We start from the raw sequence: 24284 nt of genomic DNA, 5'->3' as shown, positions 1-24284 counted from the left end.
TGTGTGTGTGTGTGTGTGTGTGTGTGTGTGTGTGTGTGTGTGTGTGTGTGTGTTTCCTTTTCTTTTCTCTTTTGTTATTTTTTTCCCTTTTTCTCCTTTTTCCCTCATGATGAATATTGTAATATGGATAAGAATGCTCAGATGAGGTGATTGTATAAGTATCCTATCCTACAATGCATAGCATTGCCTCATGAACAGCCAATTGAGCCAGATTTGCAGAGCCAGACTTGCTAGGGTTAAAACTTGGTGTTAGAGCACGCATACATTTTCCTCAGGTAACTATCCTACAATGTAAATGGTTTACGTTCACCAATTAAGAGAGGTAAATTATGGATGGAATTGCATAGGATCAAGCCTCAGATTCTTTTTTTGCAGGAGACTCATTTTTGTGGGGATAAAGTGCTGGGTATGCCCTTGTCCATGTTTGGAAAATGTTTTTTTTTCTAATTCCCCGATTTAAAAAAGCTAAGGGAGTTGCTATTGCACTGGGGAAGAATTGTCCATTTGTTCTTTTGGATAAGAAGTCTGATGAATTGGGTAGGTATATTTTTGTGAAGGGTCAATTATTGGGGCAAATTTATACTTTTGCTAATATTTATGCACCTAATGTGTCTCAGGCAACTTTTTTCAGATCTACATTGGAACAATTGGAAGGTTTTATGGAAGGTTGTGTTGTATTTTGGGGAGATTGCAATTGGGTGTCGGATCCTGGATTAGGTGTATCATCGGGTTCTAGGGCCTTTTCTGCAGTAGTCAATACATCAATACAAAATCTATTGGGGATTTGCATTTTGTAGATGTGTGGAGATCTCTTTTTTCCTTCTGTGAAGGATTATTCTTTTTTTTTTGCTAATGTTCACATGGTAACTAGGATTGATATGTTGTTTTTAAATCAATATTATTTAGATGGACTAAGAAGCTCCCAAATTGGAAGCATTACTATTTTGGATCACCCCCTTGTCTCTTTTGATCTAGAGTTCAAACTGAGAAGCAGACAGGATTGGCACTGGAAGCTCAATTGCAATCTATTGATGATCCTGAAATTAAAGATACGATACAGGATATAATAATAGAGTACTATGATAAAAATGAGCTGGATGGCTTGGACAAGGGTATAGTTTGGCAGGCCCATAAGGCTGTGGTAAGGGGGGTTCTTATCTTTCTGGGAGCTAGAAAAAAAAGGGAATATTATGAAAAAATTACACCTTTATTGTCTGAAATAAGGATGTTGGAATTGAATCATAAGGGTACTTTGGATCAGGAAGTCCTAGCTAAATTAAATGGGGTGAGGAGTAAACTATCTGATTTGTTGGAGGGACGAGTGAGGGAAAGGAATAGGACTTTTTCTGCCAAATGGTTGGAATATGCAAATAAAGGTGGTAAATGGCTAGCTAGGACTTTAAAAGGACAACAAAAAAGTATGTATGTCCCTAAGATAAAGGATCCAAAGAGGGTCGTGGAGTTGCAGGCACACAAAATTGCTAATATATTTAAAGATTCTTCTTCTTCTTTATATGGTCTTCCTAAGAATAGGTCGAGTGATTTTGTAGAGGGGATGTGGGAGTACTTGGAGGAGTCAGGTATGCCAAAAATATTACAAAATAGTAGGGAAGTTATGGAGAAGGAAATAACTGAGAAGGAAGTTACAGCTATGATACAAGTTATGACATTGGGTAAATCACAGAGACCTGATGGTTATTCAAAAAAATACTTTTCCACTTTTTGTGATGTGTTGGTATCTCCTATGTGCAGATTATTTAATTCTCTTAAAAATGGTAATGTTTTGCCTAGAGAGGTGTTAGAGGCTGGAAAAGATCCAGCTTTGTGTCAAAGTTACAGGACTATTTCACTGTTGAATCTGTAAATAAAGTTTTTGCAAAAATTTTAGTGGAGAGAATTAAGCCTTGGTTGGGCTCAGTAATTACATTTGATCACGTGGCATTTGTACCAGGGAGGGAAGGAGGGATAATGTGGCTAAAGCTATGTGATTATTTAGATGGTCTTCATTAAGGGGGGTTCGTATGATGGTCTTGTCGACGGATGCGGAGAAGGTGTTCAACATAGTGAATTGGGATTTTATTATGGCTACATTGAAATTTGAGGGATTTGGGGATAATATGTTAAAGTGGGTTAGTGCATTGTATTTTAATCCTACTGCTAGGGTTAGAGCGAATGGAGCCCTTGCGGACACCTTCTCCCTGTCTAACGGTATGAGACAGGGTTGTCCTTTATCACCTGTTATATTTATTTTGACCTTGGAAGTTCTTTTGTGTACCATACGGAGGGTTGGGAATATTCATGGGGTGAAGGTAGGAAACGAGGAGCATAAATTGTTGGCTTTTGCTCATGATATTTTATTTTATATGCCAGAGCCATTGGTGTCATTGCCTAATTTGATTAAGGAATTCAAGAGATATGGTACTTACTCGAATTTTGAGATTAATATGTCTAAATCGGAGGCACTTGATGTTTCTATGACTCCCTTGTTATTGAATCAAATTAAGAATAACTTTCCATTTCCCTTTAGAACTGATGCAATTAAATATTTGGGAATAATGTTATCCAGTGATTTGTCTATATTGTTTTCCCTTAATTATCTCCCTTTACTAAATTCTATAAAAAAGGACTTAGAAGGGTGGGGAGGGAGGGGTTTTTCTTGGTTTGGGTGTATAGATATCATTAAGATGAATCTTTTACCTAGATTGGTGTTTTACACGTCCTTGCTACCAGTTTGTGTGCCTGCAACGTTTTTTTAGATCTCTGAAATCTATTCTTATTAGATTTGTTTGGCAGAGAAAGGCCTCAAGTTAGCCTATAGGATTTTGACTCGTCCTAAAGAGAAAGGTGGGTTGGGACTTCCTCATCTAAGAGTGTATTATAGAGCTTGTACTTTGGTTAGACTTTTTGATTGGACATATGGGGGAGGTGTGAAAAGTTGGGTTAACATTGAAAAGAAATTAGTAGGAATGGATTTGGCAAGAGCTTTCTGGCTTCCTGAAATTTTTAGAGGTCTGCCAAAGTGGACTCCTTTTTGGATTAAGAATGTGTTTAAGGTTTGGGATTTGGTTAATAAAAAATGTGGTTGGTCTGAGGGAGTTTCTCCAATGTCTCCTCTTGAGGGATTATCTTTTTTCCCACCTGGTAAGGAGAAGGGGTTTTTGGTCAGTTTCCATTTGATTTTTGGAGACATAGACAGTTGGAGCATTTTTTGGTGGAGAAGAGGGGAATTTTTTTCTCTAATAGGGATTTAACTGAGTTTGAATAACTTTTTGTGTTGGAGGCTTCTCCTATACATTTGATATCATTCCTGTATAAAAGTCAGATTTTGGTGGGTGGTAGGGATTTCCGGATTATTTGAGTAGATGGTAGGAGGATTCTGGCATCTCTTTGAGTAATAGTCAAAAAAAGAAAGTATGTATTTTCAAGGCCGGATTTGTACTTTTTACCACCCAAGGCCCATTACCTTCAGCCGCCCCATGACAACAGCGTGGTTAGGATAGGGTTATCAGTCATAGAAAAGGGGGAGGTTAGAAATACTAATAGATCAGGTTATATTAGGTTTAGGTACTTACAAAAAAAAAAGAAAAAGTGCTTAGGAAAGATTAAAAGCTAGGCCTTTTGGCAATTTAGGTTGAGGCTAGGAATTTGAGAATAGCATTATGGGAAAAGGATTAAAATTAAGTATCAGGTTAGAGTAAAGCTGGCCATACAATTATAGATTTCTACCCAATGTTCTGAAAGGAATCAGTTTAGAAGGAATTAATTGCTACCACACACAGCACATTAATTTTTAATAGATTCCAGCAGGTTATCTATTGAAAACTGATCGAACCCCAACGCTGCACTGTTTGATATAATGCAATGCTATGGCCTATCAATCATCTGCCACTCCTGCTCCACCCCCAATCGACCCAGGCGTCCTGTTTCATCGATACTTTAGATCGATTTCTGGTCAAATTCAATCAAATATAAAGGAATTGATTTCCATTTGATTTGATCAAAATGAACAAATATGCAGGGAATCAAATTAGAAATTCAATGTGTGTGTATGGGGACCACTATCGCGAATAAAGTAGGCAGTTACAATCTGACAGGTTTTGGGCCAGTCCATCTCCTCATGGGGGATTCTCAGGGTTTTCTTTGTTTTCAACGCATTTCCTGAACAGCAGTTTAACTGCCAAAATAGTAAGATACCAGCCAGCCTCCCTAATCACTTGCACACTATTTTGTCAGTTAGACTTTGCAACTGCTGTTCAGGAAATGCTGCTGAAAACAAAGAAAACCCTGAGAATCCCCCATGAGGAGATGGACTGGCCCAAAACCTGTCGGTTCAGTCAGATATAAACTGCCTATTTTTTTTTTTTTATTTATTTTTTTTTTTTAATATCTTTATTTCAACTTTTTTCAAAATATAAATAGCATACAAATACAGTAAAAAAATCTAAGAAAATAGTCTCCAAACATGTTTCCTCTACACAGTGATCTATCACTAGCTTACAATATAATAGGTGCCCTTCCCCTTCCCTATAGATCTGTTTCATATTCTAATGTCATACCTTCCACCATGTATATTAATTTATAACACTGTGGCTTCAATTCATCAAGCATTACCGCATTCGGTAATGCTGAAAACAGCTGACTTAACGGAGCACTTTAGAAAATGTTAATTCATCAAAGCAGTTACCGAATGAGAAGCTGAAATGACAGAGCAATGAGATAAATTACCGACATGTGCTCAACACATGTCAGCAAATGTCAGTAAATGTTAATTCATCAAGGTTACCACATTCGCTAACACATTCGGTGATTATCTCCAGCTCTCCCCTGTCGTAACAGGCTTGGAAAGCCTTCTGTGTAAATGTTTTCATGATTAGCAGGAGCAGGCAGCCAATAGAAACAGCCCCTGTTCTCCTGCAAGTGCTGCTGATAGGTCACACAGGCTTCTCCACACAAGCTTTCAGACCCCCCAGGCAGTGAGCAGAGTGAACGGGACAAAAGCGGTGGTGTAACCCTTTGAGTCCCTGTTTGAAAATGCAAAGATGCTGGTGGTGAAATCACCAAGCATGGCATTTGTAATGTCTCCAGGAAGTTCATCTACGTTGTGGCAAATAAGTAATATGTTAAGAAAGACTGATGGACAGATTCAGAGCAGCAGAGGCAGTATAAATAACAGTAAATATAACACATGTTTACATCTAAAGGGATATCTGGATGCCTTCTATTGTAATCAGCTTGTAACAACACAGGGACATTCCAAGCTGCTCTGCACCACTCTGCTGTTATCCAACAGCCTTTGATGAATTGAAGCCTAGTAGTTCGGTAACTTAAGGAACCTCTATCACACATGTGAAAATATTGATGAATTAGCACAGTGAAGTGTAAAATACCGAATGCGGTATTTTAAGGACTGGGATTTTGTTATCGAACACCCTTTGATGAATTGAAGCCTGTGTCTTTTATATGACCTTTCTCGTATCTTAAGTTCCTATACCCCATACACGCAAGTACCAGTTACCACCATACAAGCCTCCATTCACTCCCCTCCCCCCCAAGGGTCAGTCTGTCTCGTTCTTATTTTAACTTCTCCTTGTTTCTTAGTTCCTGTCCATCAAAACCCCAGGGGTCTCGTCTCATTCCGATTTCTTCCTCATTCTGTCGTATTCATCTGAGGCTTTGAATTCAAACCATTGCCTCCATCTTTCCTCATGTATCCCTGTATCTCCATGTACAAAACTAGTTAATTCCTCCATCTTCCAGACCCTTTCCAGTTCCACAAACCATTCCCAGACACTTGGGCCTTGTGTCGATTTCCAGTGCCTTGCTATGAGGGTCCTTGCTGCATTAATCAAGAACCCCACCAAAGACCCCTCATATTTCTTTGATGGCCACTCATTACTATGTAGTAGAAAAAAGGCCGCCTTTTTTCTACTACATATTTGGGAAGTATAGTTTTTCACAGCCTCCCAGAACTCTCGTATTTCTTTACACCCCCAAAAAATATGTAATATGTCTCCCTTTTCCTTTCCACACCTCCAACACTGCGCTGAGGTACCTGGGAACATCCTACTCAGCCTCTCCGGGGTGAGGTACCATCTAGCAAATATCTTATATCCTGCTTCCTGGCCCCTTGTAGATATAGATGACTTGCTTGCCATAACTACCTATTTTTTTCATGATAGTGGTCCTTTAAAGTGCTGCAGAAGATGTTAGCACTATATAGATTGTGAGCTCCTCTGAGGACAGTCAGTGACATGACTATGTACTCTGTACAGTGCTGCAGAAGATGTCAGTGCTATATAAACACATAATAATAATATGGTAGGACATTAGACTATGACTATGATAGGATTAGATTGTGAGCTCCTCTGAGGACAGTCAGTGACATGAATATGTACTCTGTAAAGTGCTGCTGAAGATGTCAGTGCTATATAAATACATAATAATAATATGGTAGGACAGACTATGACAGGATTAGATTGTGAGCTCCTCTGAGGACAGTCAGTGAAATGACTATGTATTCTGTAAAGTGCTGCAGATGTCAGAGCTATATAAATACATAATAATAATAATAATAATAATAATAATAATAATAATAATAATAATAATAATATGGTAGAACATTAGACTATGACTATGGTAGGATTAGATTGTGAGGTCCTGAGGACAGTCAGTGACATGACTATGTACTCTGTAAAGTGCTGCAGAAGATGTTAGCATTATATAAATACATAATAATAATAATAATGTAGGACGTTAGACTATGATTATGGTAGGATTAGATGTATGCCACTCCCTCGCCTGCTGCGTGACGTCACTCACGTGCCGCTCTGTTGTCCCTCTACCCCCCTGCATGACAACAGAATGCCTTGTCAGTTACACAGCTGAGACACATCTGTACAGTCCAGCCAAGCAATATCGCCCAAGGGGATTGGGTCTTGATTCCGGACAGGTGACAGTCACATACGCACCTTAACAAGAACCCATAAGTACTAAGAGCAGTGAAAACTAATCAGGCTGCATCAATTAGATAAAAACAAGTGTAATAAGTTTGTAGTCAATTTTAAAAACTGCTTTTATCCATATAAAGTAGCTGTAGGGAGAAAGTGCTGGTGCTCAAACATAGATATAATTAGGTTGATTCATGAAATGCTAATGTGCTAAGCCACATGGGTTAAACCGGTGAGCGCACATTATCAGTGTAGCGAGCGTTCTAGGCTAAGCGTGCTTCTTTGAAGTACAGTGCGATGGTATGTAGCACGACTGTCATACTTTACTAGTGCGGACGCTGCTACATTAAAGTATGCCGGTCGTGTTACATACCATCGCACTGTACTTCAAAGAAGCATGCTTAGCCAAGAGCGCTCGCTACGCTGATAACGTGCGCTCACCGGTTTAACCTATGTGGCTTAGCACATTAGCATTTCATGAATCAACCTCAATATCTTTTAAAAAACAGGGTGAACCAATGATCTCAGAAGACTAAAAGTGCAATAACAAAAAGAACAAGTGTGAATAGCTGTGCTAGGGCAATGGAAAGACAAATGACTGTGGGGGGAGGAGAAGGGAAACAATTCTACCTGATGAAAATGGTAAAAGGAATGACAGGGCTGCATGGAGAGAAGAGATGGAAGCCAGGCTACAGGAGGACAGAGGAGAGCACCAGGCCCTGTTTTAGTAGCTTCGGGAGTCAGACTCCTGGGAAGGAAGGAGGGGGAGGGGGGAGAGAGGGATCCCAGCTGGTCACTCATTCCACAGAATCAGGCAGGCACAGCGTGCTTCTAATCTATGAAGAAAAAACATTCAGCCCTTTGAAAAATAGCACCACACCATATATATACGAAAGTACCAAAAAGTTTATTATATATCAATAACACTAGTATACATATATAAATAAAAACAATTAAATATGCAGATAGCACCATACCAATTGATCATATACAATATGTCAATATGTTGGCAGATTCCCCCGCTCTCTGAAAAAGCGGTGTGACGGCCGCGATACCGGTGGGGCAGTCCACCGGGGGTTCTCTTTCGCACCATCCTCCACATTCTTCAAATTTGGCCTGGCTAAGTATCTCAGCTATATGTCTCTATTGGTTCACCTATATATCACGTCTGATCTCACTTAGGTTCCCTATTACAGGGTCTTAATCACTGTCAATATATAACAGGATTGTTTTTTATGCAGTTACATTCATTATTCTTATATGTACACTTTATTGATTGGTTTGCATGCACTTCTATAGCTCTGATACGTGAACCCGGGTTCAGACCCAGGATAGTTCAAAATTGAACATCCTGATGGTCATAAGATTATCATAAGATTATCATCATTGGAGGCTTTTGCTTCATGTTATTATTGCATATGACATATTGTATATGATCAATTGGTATGGTGCTATCTGCATATTTTAATTGTTTTTATTTATATATGTATACTAGTGTTATTGATATATAATAAACTTTTTGGTACTTTCGTATATATATGGTGTGGTGCTATTTTTCAAAGGGCTGAATGTTTTTTCTTCATTCATTGTCATATACAGCCCTAGCACACATCAATTGGGTATGAGTGCAGATAAGTGTTGGTTCTGTGCTTCTAATCTAGTGTTCTACAGACACTTCTACTCCCTCCCTTTCCTCTCACAGCGAGCGCTGCCACCATGCACAGATACCTTTGCTGTGCTGAGAGTAGCCGCCCGTCTTCTTCCTGAAACTGAATCTCGCGGCTTGGCTTCTCTGCTCAGCCCCTCCTCCCTAAGCGTCAGAGTGGAGAGGAGGGGGGGGCGCATTTCTCCGTGCAGTTCGTAGCAGAGACAGGGGACAGCTGATCTGCTGCCGGGTGTACAGTGTGCGACAGCCGCCCCAGCTTTTCTGTCGGCAGGTTTCCGCCCTAGGAACCGGCCTAGGTGGCCTGTGCGGAAATCCGGCTCTGTGTATTTTGGCTCATGCCACCTTTGTTAGTTCTAGAGTTAAGGAAATTAATTTTAAATTATTAACTAGATGATATAGAATGCCAGATAGATTGGCCGCTATATAGCAGAGTGTAAGTGATAGGTGTTGGAGGGGCTGTGGGGCAAAGGGTACACTGATACATCTGGTGTGGGAGTGTCTGGTCCTCTCAAGTTTCTGGGATGGAGTGTTGGAGTGTATTAGAAGATTGTGTAAGGAATGTGTTTATTGGGATCCACCAAAAGTGTTGTTGCATGATACAATTTCCATTAGCAGATATAAGTAGTGATGCTCGGATACCCCTTTTCAAAATCCGGATCCGATTCGGATGCGGATACCCCGATATCTGATCCGGGTCGGATATCCGAGTTAAAAATGTTCCGATCCGAATGCAAACTGGATATCCAACCACAGCATCCGGGCTATCCGGGCAAATTCGGATATCCGGATAGAAAAACTGGAAGTGGCCTTTAAATTGCTTTAAAAACGTTTTTAGGGTATATGAGGCATGTAGCATCATTATTTTGTAAAGGGGAACACTAATTGATGATGTGGGGACTTAAAATCCTCCCCCCCCCCAAAAAAAAAGAAATAGTTGTAAATTAACATCAGGCCTAGGTTCCAGACAGCAGTCGTGCAGCCCACATTGTGTCCAAAGTCCAACCGCACAACTGGGACATGACAGTTTTCACCCCAGACACCTCCAAAAAATTACGCAGCAATTGTGTTTTGGGTTAAATATAGGTGGTATCAGTGGCCTGTGGCACCCTGGCGGTAGGAGCTGCACAGGCAGCAGGAGCAGGGCAATGCAGCAGCAGCAGCAGGTGTAACGTGTGCCAGGAGCATGCCGGATGTGGCAGGTGCCAAGTGCCAGTCAGACAGCAGAGGAGAAGACACTAGTGCACACTAACTGTCACACTGGCACTGCTCACAGCACAGCAGTTCTGTAGAAAGCTAACACAGTAGTACTACTACTCTAACAACTACTAGCACTGACTGCAGTACTACAGTACTAACTAAACAATAGAAGAATCTAGCTAAACAATAGAACAGGTGTGACTAGATTACAGAGAGCAGATACAGGACAGGTATAGCAGTAAAGCTGGGCCTGCTAACTACAAAATAGTACAATAATCTATCTAACACAGAAGTAGTACAGTAGAGTAGGGCAGGTGAGAGCACAGGTAACTAGAGACTAGAGCATAGAGCAGGGCAGGCTGCCTTGTCTAGGCACAGGGCCTAGCTGCTGGCTGCTGCTGCAGCAGCACCAGTGACAGTCTCCCTCCATAGTCCCTAGTCACACAAACTAAACTGCCTAAAATACAATCTATCTACAACACAAAGCAATACAGGTGAATATCAAGTGTTGGAGTGTAAAAACGCTAGGTGTATTGAACAATAAATGCACTTGCACAGACAAAAAGCACTGGAGCAATCTCTCAGTACAGTCAGTCAGTAAGTCGCAAGCAGGACGAGTGAGGCAACATGGCGCCCGCTATTTATAAAGGGGGGCTTGGCCAGGCTCCCCCTCTGTGATTGGCTGCAGTCAGAGGGCTGGGAGCCCTCTGATTCGCTTGTGCGGACTCGAGGTGACGTCTGACATGACGCTATCCAAGCGGATGACGCTATCATATCTCCGGATAGCTGATTGCTATCCGAGTGCACTCTGAAAGCACAGCCCGGATAGCTAATACTATTCGAGCTCGGTATTCAAGCTCGAATAGTGAAAAAAGAGCTAGGCTATCCGAGCTCGGATGAGCATCACTGGATATAAGAGATTGATCGTGCCTCAATTATTGATAGCTGCTAAAAGCTTAATTCCTCTTAACCATTTCCGGACCAAGGTGATAGAGATCTACGCCCTGTTTTGATGGGCTCCTGGTTGGCAGGGCGTAGATCTCTATCACCGACGCCGCCGCTCCCCGCCGCGATCGTGCGCACCGAACCGGCCGCACTTAGCTGTCTTGTGACAGCTAAGGCTTCCGGGTATCGGCAGGAGCCGTCACTGATTGGCTCCCTGCCGTGTGATCGCTGTGAGCCAATCACAGCGATCACCCTACGAAAGGCAACGTAGTTGCCGTTCCGCCTCCCTCTCCGCCTCCCTCTCCCTGTCACTGTGGATCTTTTGTGACAGGGAGAGACGCACAGCCTGCAGCCGTGACAGGCTGTGCAATTTTAGTGTAATTTTTTTTTTTTATCCCGATCTCCCCCCATTCATCCCTTGATCCCCTCCCAACCACCCATATATAGTATATATAGTGTATATATATATATATATATATATATATATATATATATATATATATATATATATATGTGTGTATATATATATATATATATATATATATATATATATATATTAATATTACTGGATTGTGATTTTTAACCACTTGCCGACCGCCCACTACCTATGGGCGGCGGCAGAGTGGAGCCCGCAACGACCGCAATACGCCGATCGGCGGCGGCTTGTTGCGGACTAACTGGCCGGGGATCGCGCGCTAGATGCGTGCGCATCCACAGGCAATAGGCTCTGCCCACCCGTGACATCAACCCGCCGGCCAATTAACAGCGCCGGCGGGTTGTTAACCCCCGATCTGCCGCATGTAAAGCGTATAATACGCTTTGTAATGTATACAAAGTGTATTATACAGGCTGCCTCCTGCCCTGGTGGTCCCAGTGATCGAGGGACCACCAGGGCAGGTTGCAGACCTCCTAGTAAGCACCCAAGCACACTGATCCTGCCCCCCCTGCCCCCTGATCGCCCACAGCACCCATCAGACCCCCCCCCCTGCCCACCCCTCAGACCCCTGTTTGCACTCAATCACCACCCTAATCACCCATCAATCACTCCCCGTCACTATCTGTCAACGCTATGTTTTAGATGAGGTCCTAAACTGCCCCATGGAGGCTCCTGATCACCCCCCACACCCTCAGATCCTCCCCAGACCCTCCCCCCTGTGTACTGTATAAATCTATTCTCCCCTGTAATCACCCACTGATCACCTGTCAATCACCCCCTGTCACTGCCACCCATCAGATCAGACCCTAATCTGCCGATTGTGGGCACCTGATCACCCACCCACACCCTCAGATTGCCCGCAGACCCACCCTCAGATCACCTCCGAAAGTGCATTGTTTACATCTGTTCTCCCCTCCAATCACCCACTGATCACCCATCAATCACCCCGTCACCACCTGTCACTGCTACCCATCAGATCAGACCCTAATCTGCCCCTTGCGGGCACCCAATCACCCGCCCACACCCTCAGATAGCCCCCAGACCCACTCTGATCAATACGCCAGGGCATTGCTTGCATATATTCTCCTCTGTAATCACCTATCAATCACCCCGTCACCCCCTGTCACTGCTACCCATCAGATCAGACCCTAATCTGCCCCTTGCAGGCACCCAATCACCCGCCCACACCCTCAGATAGCCCCCCAGACCCCCTCTGATCAACTCGCCAGTGCATTGCTTGCATTTTGAGGCATTTGGTTTCTAGACTACTCCTCACGGTTTAGGGCCCGTAAAATGCCAGGGCAGTATATGAACCCCACAAGTGACCCCATTTTAGAAAGCAGACACCCCAAGGCATTCCATTAGGTGTATGGGGAATTCATAGAACATTTTATTTTTTGTCACAAGTTAGTGGAAAATGACACTTTGTGAAAAAAACAATAAAAATCAATTTCCGCTAACTTGTGACAAAAAAATAAAATCTTCTATGAACTCCCCATACTACTAATGGAATACCTTGGGGTGTCTTCTTTCTAAAATGGGGTCACTTGTGGGGTTCCTATACTGCCCTGGCATTTTAGGGGCCCTAAACCGTGAGGAGTAGTCTAGAAACCAAATGCGCCCCTAGGCTGCAAAAAAGTGTCACACGTGTGGTATCGCCGTACTCAGGAGAAGTAGTATAATGTGTTTTGGGGTGTATTTTTACACATACCCATGCTGGTGGGAGAAATATCTCTGTAAATGGACAATTGTGTGTAAAAAAAAATCAAAAAAATCTCATTTACAGAGATAATTCTCCCACCCAGCATGGGTATGTGTAAGAATACACCCCAAAACACATTATACTACTACTCCTGAGTCTGGCAATACCACATGTATGGCACTTTTTTGCAGCCTAGGTGCGCTAAGGGGCCCAAAGTCCTATGAGCACCTTTAGGCTTTACAGGGGTGCTTACAATTTAGCACCCCCCAAAATGCCAGGACAGTAAACACACCCCACAAATGACCCCATCTTGAAAAGTAGATACTTCAAGGTATTCAGAGAGGGGCATGGTGAGTCCGTGGCAGATTTCATTTTTTTTGTCACAAGTTAGCAGAAATGGAAACTTTTTTTAAATTTTTTTTTTGGGTCACAAACTGTCATTTTCCGCCAACTTGTGACAAAAAATAAAATCTTCTATGAACTCACCATGCCTCTTAGTGAATACTTTGGGGTGTCTTTTTTCCAAAATGGGGGCATTTGGGGGGGTATTTATACTATCCTGGAATTCTAGCACCTCATGAAACCTGACAGGTGCTCAGAAATGAGAGAGATGCTTCAAAATGGGAAAATTCACTTTTTGCACCATAGATTGTAAACGCTATAACTTTTACCCAAACCAATAAATATAAACCGAATGTTTTTTTATTTATCAAAGACATGTAGCACAATAGATGTGGACAAAAATGTATACAGAAATTTTACTTTATTTGACAAATTTTATCACAGAAATTTAAAGAAATCATTTTTTTGACAAAATTCATGTATTTTTTGATGAATATAATACAAACTAAAGATCTCAGCAGCAATCAAATAGCACCAAAAGAAAGCTGTATTAGTGACAAGAAAAGGAGGTAAAATTCATTTAGATGGTAGGTTGTATGACCGAGCAATAACCGTTAAAGCTGCAGTGGTCTGAATGGAAAAAAAGTCTCTGGTCCTTAAGGGGTGAAAAGACTGTGGTCCTTAAGTGGTTAAGTGGAGATGCCGGGATTCTCCTACTCTTAAAGATTGGATTGGTAGAGTTAATATGGTTAAGAATTTAGAGAATCAGATTGCTCTTCAGCGGGATAAATTGGGGGTCTTTAATGATAAATAGGAAAAGTGGTATATGTTTAAAGAAACGGTGGAATATAGGAATATGGTGGAGATGTAGGGGAGGAGTCTCTTGTTGAGGAAAATGTGATTTTTTTGTAATTAGGAGGATGGGTATCCTTTTGTGTGTTGTATTATGGGGCTGGATATGGTGAGGATTATAATACATAGATTGGGAGGAGGAGGGAGGGGAATGTTTGTTTTGTTTATACTATAATTTATATATACTTTATATGTAAAATAACGAAAAATGGGGGGAAGAGAGTTTTTGTTATTTGATAGTTTTTGATGATGTTTATGGAAATGGTCTCTTTTCCTCAATAAATTATATAAAAAAGGAGAAAAAGTTCATTTCATATGGGCCTAAATATTTCATGTAATGTTATGGTCTGTTCATTGGAAGAACTTATTATCTACGCATCATAGCAATAACACAATAGTCCATAAGCAATTAACTTTTTCTCTTAGGAGACACTTTTTCATCTTTAAAATAACTTTTCAGCACTTTGCAACTGAAAAGGGAGCAAAAGGTAGGATGAAAAAGTACTATCAAACATATTTTGAGCATTTTCTTGCTTCCCGGTAGAATAAAAAGCATTTTGTTGACAGGTTGTTGAAATGTCACCTCAGAGAAAATGTTAATTGGGCCAATATCTCTATCATAATCTAGGACCAAATTTGGTGGGATGCCAATTAACCTACCAATACATTAGAGGGCTGTTGAAGGACAGTGTAGTGCTTGAAGGAAACAGCCTAAAGAAATAGAGAACATACACTCTCCTTTGCCTCTGATATTAATTTTATGAAATTGAGCTGCAAATTATTGCAGATTTACAGATCTGCAATGATAATAGTTATGGCGTGGCCTGTCAATATTCTAAATCAAGACAAGACAAGACAAATAACATTTATATTGCGCTTTTCTCCTGGTGGACTCAAAGCGCCAGAGCTGAAGCCACTAGGACATGCTCTATAGGCAGTAGCAGTGTTAGGGAGACTTGCCTACTGAATAGGTGCTGGTTTACTGAACAGGCAGAGCTGAGATTCGAACCCTGGTCTCCTGCATCAGAGGCAGAGCCCTTAACCATTACACCATCCAGCCATCCAGCCATCCAGCCAAGGACTGAATGTTTATACAAGACCAACATTTTTGCAACAAAATGATTATTTTGCAAAGCATTTTCCACCCCATCAAGTCAATGTCAGGTTGAAACAAACAAACAAAAAGTCAATGTCATGGCAGAAAATGTTCTATCGGAAAAAAAGCACTGAAACGTAAAACAAATGGACTATAAATCAATATTTAGAAGAAAGAGTCTGTACAGCGCTCACTCCTCACAGCAATGCATAAATTCCATAAACCACAGAGATCCCAGTCTTTAGTAGAAATGAATACTCTCACCGGCGTTCAAAGGCTGATTTGCCACAGATCAGCTGAACACGTGTTGTGTAGAATTCCAGGTTTTTCTCTCTTCCCTCTAGTACCACAGTTTTGACTCCATTTTTCCTCAAAAAAAATATACACAATAGGACATAGCGTAAAACTGCAACTTTTGAATTTCCCAGTTCCTTTACATACCACAGTGAGTGCACCTCCACACCATATGTGCTCCCCACTGTGTATATCTGTATTGTAACCTCCACCGAACTGTGTAGAAAAAAAATGCCTGCTCACCAGATGGATATGCTGTCCTGTTACAGATCAGCAATATTCATATGTATGTTGCTCCTCTAAGTCCTCCACGGCCAGGCTCCACACTGGTAGTAAATATCCCTGAAGTGTACCTCAGAAGAAAACAACAGTACACATAGCGTGAACCTGTCACACTTTACACTTCTTAGTTGTGCTACTTGTGCAGAAGTTAGTGCACCCTCTCCTCCGTGCACACCCCTCTCACTCAGTGTCTTAACTCTGGTTTCCCCAGACCAAACAATGCCACTAACCGCTCACCAGATGTGTAGCTGACCTGTCACGGATCAGTAAACAGCGTTTTGACATCAGCGCAGGGGTATCAACCAGATCCTTTCATACTTTGCCTGCAGGACTAATACACATCTCTCATAGCGTAACACTGTTTTATTTTCAATAAAATTGATTTAAAAGTACACTCACATTTAGTAAAAATTCATGCGCATATCTAAAACACGTTATGGACGTCCTCACCGCTGCTCGTCTAGCGTCCTCTGATCTGCCGAGGCCACGCCCTACCGGTTTCGTCAGGATGACTCATCAGGGGCTCCGGCAGGTGGCGACAAAACTCCATCAGAGTTACATCTTTCCCTACTATCCATGGCGGCCTGAAGGGGGAATAGTAATTAGCGTCACCTGCCGGATGCGCCTGGCTAACGGATAAGTACCGCAAGACCAATAATAAGTCAGTCCCCCTCACTAGATTGCTCCCTTTCCGGCACTGATCACGTCCTTTCCTTTTCCCCTCTAAGGTTAGAGGCATGGATTGAATGCAGGCAGGGGTTTTTTAAACTTCTTTTTTCGGGCACCAGTGTAGTTTAGGTTTAGGCCACAAGATGGCCACAGCGCGCTAACATCTGAGGCTACAACACGCAGAGAGGTTGCTTGGCAACCATAACGGCGTGAGGGAAGCCCAGATGACATCGGCATAGGAGAAGGGGGTGTGATCGAGCGACGGCGGTGCGCCTAAATAGGCGGAAGATGCCGTCTCTCTCACACTAGAAGCCAACGACGCGCTCCACGCGGATGGACCGGATGGACCCGCGTGGATACCACCACAGGGACTTAAGGTGTGCTTTCTTGCCCCTCTGATGAGGCCCCCAGCAACTATGGGCGAAACGGCTGTTAGGGCAGCAGACCTGGAACATCCCTAAGCGCACCCATGCTTCTATTCTAATCCATGCCTGCCACCATTATGTCTCCACTCACACAAGTATAGCCTGCACTGCTTAAATGTCCTGCTCCTCGCATGCTTTCTAGCTTGATTCTGGCTTATGAGCTTCTCTATATGCTGATGGACAGTACTTGTCATGTTTGCTGTAATGCATAGAAGTGATTTTGTTTGGAAAGTTTGCAGCTATCAGATGTGTGTAGTGAAGGAAAATAAAAGGTGTCAGTTTTTATCCTGTCAGTGCTTGCCAGCCTTTTCTTTCTTGTAAAAACCAATAATGTTTCTGTAACTTAGTTCTGTTTGTGTTACCTTAATTTAATAGATGAATGGCGCACAGCTAGACATATATTCAAAATATAGTAAAGGACCATGCTTATGTATTTTCAGATTTGTAAAGTTTACTTTTAGATTTGTCACATTAATATCCAGAAATTCCAAGATCAATCCAAAAAGCACAGCTGAATTCATTGTTGTACCATTGCACAGATGTTGGCAGATTTTCCCAATAAGCAGTTAGCTTCTCTGAATAATTACTTAGACAGCATGTTCAATTATACTTGTATCAAGGGGAAAAATGAAATGTACTGCATGCATGTATGCATCTTAATCATCTCCATTGGGCATCAGTAATGCAACATAATTGGGTATTTTTTATGTTTATCCATGAATTTAGCCTTCAAAATAAATTGCTTATAATGAAAAAACGTACACAGTAAGATATAGTGCATGTTTGATGTACATCACGCATGCTGTGAAATATCTAAACTAAATTAGTGCAAACTGTTTTATTATATGATATTGGTTTTTATGTACAAGTTCAAACTTGCTCAAAGTAAAATAGATATATTTAAAAGTAAGCATGCTTATGACAATTTAATTAGGTAATAAGCATAATTTATTATCAACCATAATGTCTCTAGCATGCCATAATTATTACTACTATAAATATATTCTGTTTAAAGACAGTAATATTTAACTGTGTTTAACATGCATCTAAACTCAGAACTTCCTTTCAGACCATGGAAATCTTCGATATTTAACTATTAAATCAACACTCTTATTACTCAAGTGGTAGATGCTTATTGAGGGCCTAATCTAGCCCACTGTTTCAATAAGCTCATGCTATGGTTGTTAGGATATCTTATAGATATTTCAGGAAACAACCAACAGGGTATGTGTGACGGTTTAGTGCCACTACTCAGATGTCTGATCAGTTGGTGATCTGCGGAATCACCAACAATGCAGACACTATACCTGATTATGTGTGATCCGCAGAATCACCAATAATACCAGTATAGCAAGACCCAGAGTAGAGTGTGTAGTGTTTGGTGCAACTGTAACTTTAATGGTTTTAGAAGACCCTTCCAGAGGAATGGGTAAGGTACAAACTGGACACAAATAAGACAGAGTAGACATAAAGCTCCCCAGTGGGGCTGGGAAGGATACAGACAGAGAACACAGAGATAGTTTGGCTGGTCTCCGCCAGGGGTGCTGGTGAGGGACAAGAACCAATCAGACGGATAATAACAGACGTTTCCCAGATAGCCTACAAAAATAGACCAGCTAGTCCTATCAGAGGAGCTGGCAAGGAACTAGCTTAACTGACAGCAAGAAGCTACCCCAAACCTTTCCAGTGGAGCTGGAGAGGTGACACAAGTGACCCAGACAGCTATAGCTAAACCTTCCAGAGGAGCTGAGAAGGTACCATGAATCTCTAAGCTTAAACCTCACCGGTCTAAGCCCCTTTAGAGGTACTGGCTGGCACTAGCTACACAGTACTACTAAATACGGCCAGACCTCTGAGGGTTCTGGGAAGGTATTAAGAGACCCTGTAACTGTATAGTTTGACAAGACTTCACCAGAGGTGCTGGGGAGGTACTATAGACACACTGACTGTGGTAACAGAGTACAGAACTATAATAGAATAACAAGGCCTCACCAGGGAAGGGGGGGGGGGGGGCAGTGAGGTACTATCGGTTAACTGACAGAGAAAAGGAGTACACCAGGTAATACCGGTAGCGAGGCCTCACCAGTGAGACTGGTGAGATACTATCAGTGTACTGCCCGTATGATCAAGTACAAACCCCAGCAAGCTGGGGATACTGGCACGGAGATATAGAATCACCCACGGAGCGGGTGATTCAGATAGTACAGCAACCTAGTGGTCCCCTGAGGGGCAGGCGTACAAACAATACTGTAATTAATGGTCGCCAAAGGAATGGGCGATTCAGATCACACTGCAGCCTAGTAATCACCGTAGGAATGAGTGATTCAGACTACAGTGCAGCCCAGGAACAGGAGGCACAGACAATACTGTTACTAATGGTCGCCTAAGGAGTAGGCGATTCAGATCGTACTGCAGCCTAGTAGACACCACCAGGACTGCACTAAGAATAACTTCACCAGAGGCGCTGGTGAAGCTAGCACCTCACCAGTGGCGAGGGCCCACTGGTGAGCGGAGTGGTCTGACAGGCAAGGTTCGGCAACAGAGAGGTAACCAACGGTACAGAATCGTGAGACAAGAGAGTAATCGGAGTTCAGGCAGAGGTTCAGCAACTAGAAGACAGATAGGCGAAAGCACAGGATCAGAAAGCAGGATCAGAGTCAGAGTAGTTAGCTAAGAGTCATACACAGAAATTCATACAATACAATATCCTAGTCTAGGTGTGAAATCCTTAGCATCACACCTGGGATCTAATCTTACAGATAACAGAAACAATAGCAATATCCTAGTCTAGGTGTGAAATCCTTAGCATCACACCTGGGATCTAATCTTACAGATAACAGAAACAATAGCAATATCCTAGTCTAGGTGTGAAATCCTTAGCATCACACCTGGGATCTAGTCTAAAGGTCTGAGCGCTGACACACAAGCATTCACGACAACAGACAGCGCTAGACTGAAGCCCGAAGGCTTAAGAAGCAGAGGAGACCTCACTGGCACGCCCCCTGCAGCAGCCAATCCGGAGCACCGTGAGTCTCCTCGGATGTCAGTTGACCAGCAGATCAGCTGATGAGCCCTCTCCCCGAATAAAGGTCCTGTCCATGCGCGCGCCCGCGCGAGACAGCGACCCCGCAGGGCAAAGATAGTTCCGTCCCCGGCGTCCTAGACGCCGGAGAGACGGAGAGGAGCCCAGAGGCGGTGGCGATGCAGTCCGCCGCGGCTGCATTCGTTACAGTATGGCTATAACTGAGTGTTGGATATGCTACAAGAAAGAATGCATTTATTTGAATATGTTACTGTAAAGAATTGTTATATGGTTGATCATATTGAAAAATATTACATGTACTGTAAACTACAATCGTTCAAAAAAGAATTTCATGAAAAAAAAAGAACTTCCTTTCAGCTCTAAAAGATAAAAGGTACAGTATGATAATAACCTTCATGAAAAAAAAAATATTGACTACAAATAATGGCAGTCCTAAAGAAAACTGAAGTTATAACTGGACAACTCCACAGAAGACCTATAACTAGAGATGGCCCGAACGGTTCGCCGGCGAACGGTTCCAGACGAACTTCTGGTGGTTCGCATTCGCCATCTAAGGCAAAGTTTTCCGGAAGTTCGGTTCGCCCCCATAGTGCACCATTAGGGTTAACTTTGACCCTCTACATCCTAGGTTCTCAACGTGTGGTACGCGTACCCCAGGGGGTACTTCTGATGCTTCCACGGGGTACTTGGGCTTGATATACTTAACCAAGAATAACAAATTTTGAGTTTTAGAAAATGATAAATCTTATTTAAACACCATCAAATTAGTATTTTAGCTAATTAAAAACAATAGTAAATGATTGGAAATTGTTTAGTACCAATTATCTTGTACTAAGATTAAATATATATTTGTCAAGGGGTACTTGTGATAATATTTACTATGCTAGGGGGTACTTGGTGAGTACAGGGTTTTAAAAGGGGTACATACCAATAAAATGTTGAGAAACACTGCTCTACATCACAGTCAGCAGGCACATTGTAGCCAATCAGGCTACACGCTCTCCTGTAGTCACTCCCCCCCCCCTTATATAAGGTGTGCTCCACCGGCCATTACACTCACTCGTGTGGCTGCAATAGTGAGAGAAGGGACTGTTGCTGGCAGACTCTCATAGGGAAAGATTAGTTAGGCTGTTATAGACTTGTTAGCTTGCTCCTGGCTGATTCTTATTGCTAAAATAGCACCCCACAACAGCTCTTTTGAGAGCTAATCTTGTTCTTGTGATCTATTTTTTGTTTCTGTGTGTCCCACTGACACTTGTGTTGCATAGACAGCCTTGCTAATTAATACTGTGTGTGTGCCACTGCCAGGCCCAGCACATTCAGTGACTACCTGTGTGTGTGTGACAGCAGGTGCACTTTGTAATACCCATTACTGCATATTACCTACCTGTTGTGTTCAGTGAACCCACCTCATCACTGCATATACCTTCCTGTTGTGTTCAGTGAACCCACCTCTTTATTGCATATACCTACCTGTTGTTTTGAGTAAACCCACCTCATCACTGCATATACCTACCTGTTGTGTTCAGTGAACCCACCTCATCACTTCATATACCTACCTGTTGTGTTCAGTGAACCCACCTCATCACTTCATATACCTACCAGTTGTGTTTAGTGAACCCACCTCATCACTGCATATACCTACCTGTGGCGTTCAGTGAACCCACCTCATCACTGCATATACCTACCTGTTGTGCTCAGTGAACCCACCTCATCGCTGCATATACCTACCTGTTGTGTTGAGTGAACCCACCTCATCACTGCATATACCTACCTGTTGTGTTCAGTGAACCTACCTCATCACTGCATATACCTAACTGTTGTGTTCAGTGAACCCACCTCATCACTGCATATACCTACCTGTTGTGTTCAGTGCACCCACCTCATCACTGCATATACCTACCTGTTGTGTTCAGTGCACCCACCTACCTACGTGAGTGCACGCAGTGTGATATACACCTTACTACGTGAGTGCACGCAAGTGTGATATACACCTACCTACATGAGTGCACACAGTGTGATATACATCTACCTACATGAGTGCACACAGTGTGATATACCACTCTGTGCATACCTGTTAACTGCACCTGTGTGACTGCACATTGTATTAGTCAAGTCAGCGCATACCTTTCACTTCATCCCCCCCAATATGGACAAAATAGACAAACCAGGTAGAGGAAGAGGCAGACCCAGAGGAAGGCCACCCGGCAGGTCTGTGTGAGGTCGTGTTGATGTGATTTCGTTCGGCCCTGGCCCAAAGTACAGTGCTCAGAAGAAGGCATGTCCCATCAACTCCCAAGATTGTCAGGACGTGGTTGACTATTTAACACAGAACACCTCATCTTCCGCAGCCACCAGCGCTACTACAAGCACCACATCTTCTGCATTTGACACTTCACAGGAGTTATTTGGTGGTGAAATCACTGATTCCCAGCCACTACTGCAACAACAAGATGAAGGCGCTAAGCAAGTTACACCACCTAATATGTGTGAGTTAGGCGACACTATGGACGGAACGTGTGAGGAGGAGGATGATGAAGTACCTGCTGTTGGTGCAGTTTTGGAGGTGTCTGAGGCAAGCGAAGCTGGGCAGGATTATTATGATACAAAAACACAATCACGCTGACACCTGTATAAAAATAGTATACCCCCTCAGTATAATATACAATCTTGGTTCGCCTCCTCTACTCTATCACAAAAAATTATACACTTAGAGGTAGCGCCAGAGGTAGAGGTAGTAAAGTCTTAAGCCAATGTGTTGCAACTTGTAAGACACAAGTAAGCTTTAGGTTAGCAGGAAGGGTTGCATGGCCACCCAGCTTTTCATGCTTCCCACCCTTGCCCTGGAATCTTCCAGACTTCAAATTGCTGTCATTTTCTGTGTGTGTTACACCAGCACCATCCAGGGGGGCACATGATCTTTCTGAAGTCTTGAATTGAAGCCTGTAAGCAGTATCACCATGTGTCTCACTGCTGTCATCTAGCAAATAAGGCAAATAAGCAAGCTCATTTTTCTCTTGGGTATATCACAATGGTACATGCTAGGCTGGCTTCAGCATGTAGTGTTGGTGGTATAGTGGTGAGCATAGCTGCCTTCAAAGCAAATGACGTGGGTTTTATTCCTGGCCAATGTGTGTGAGGTTGCTTTTGACATCCTACAAATCCCTAAGCAAGCTCATTTTTCTCTTGGGTATATCACAATGGTTCATGCTAGGCTGGCTTCAGCATGTCGTGTTGGTGGTATAGTTAGTGGTGAGCATAGCTGCCTTCAAAGCAGTTGACCTGGGTTCGATTGCCGGCCAATGTATGTAAGCTGGCTTTTGACATCCTACAAATCCCTGGAAGACAAGACGAGGGAGGAGAGGGAGGAGAGGGAGGAGGGAAGGTGCAGGGGGGAAAAAAAAGCACAAGAACAAGATTAGCTCTCAAAAGTGCTGTTGTGTCATGCTATTTTAGGAATTAGAATCTTTCCCTATGAGAGTCTGCTAGCAGCTTTCCCTTCACTAATTACTACAGGGACATGAACGAGTATAATGGCCGGCGCTGCCTGCCTTATATAAGGGGTGGGGTGACTCCAGGAGATAGTGTAGCCTGATTGGCTACAACGTGGCTGCTGACTGTGATGTAGAGAGTCAAAGTTGACCCTAATGGTGCACTATGGGGGCGAACTGAACTTCCGGAAAAGTTCGCGTTCGCATGCGATCGTGAACCACCCAAAGTTCGCATGGAACCGTTTGGGCCATCTCTACTTTTGTGGCCAGCATAAGTGTTTCTAGTTTTCAAAGTTCGCCTCCCTATTGAAATCTATTGTGGTCCTCGAAAGCGAACCGAACCTTTCGCGGAAGTTCACAAACTGAATATCGGAGGTTCGGGCCATCTCTATTTTTAGGCCTGCCGGCCAATGCCAGAATCCAGCAGGAATACAGCTCCTGCAAACACTTAAACCAAACAAATGGAACAGGCACACCAATGGCTTCAGTAATTCAAACTGTATTGAGAGCACACAACTGCCCCCAAATTATATAATTAGGCAGACTATACACCCAAAGTAATCTAATTAGGTAAATGTGTGTCCCAGCAAACAACATAATTAGACAGAGTGTTCCCCCAAATAACATAATTAGGCATAGTTATTCCCATACGATATTTAGTAGCACCACATATCACTCCACATCACCCAAGCTTCTTACATCTCACAGTACAAGAAGACTAGTGCCACACTTTCTCCTGTGCTGCACAACATGAAGTTGGACTATTTACTCCCATGGAAGCATCGGGACACTGCTGCTAAGTATTAAGTCCTGCTGATACTAATGCCACTAGTGGAAATGTTTTGGACAACCTATGAAGTTTTGATTGCTATCTGTATTGCTACTAAGAAGATTCTT

Source organism: Hyperolius riggenbachi, chromosome 4, assembly GCF_040937935.1.
Source record: "Hyperolius riggenbachi isolate aHypRig1 chromosome 4, aHypRig1.pri, whole genome shotgun sequence".
Lineage (NCBI taxonomy): Eukaryota > Metazoa > Chordata > Amphibia > Anura > Hyperoliidae > Hyperolius > Hyperolius riggenbachi.
Note: the sequence above shows the minus strand (reverse complement) of the source record.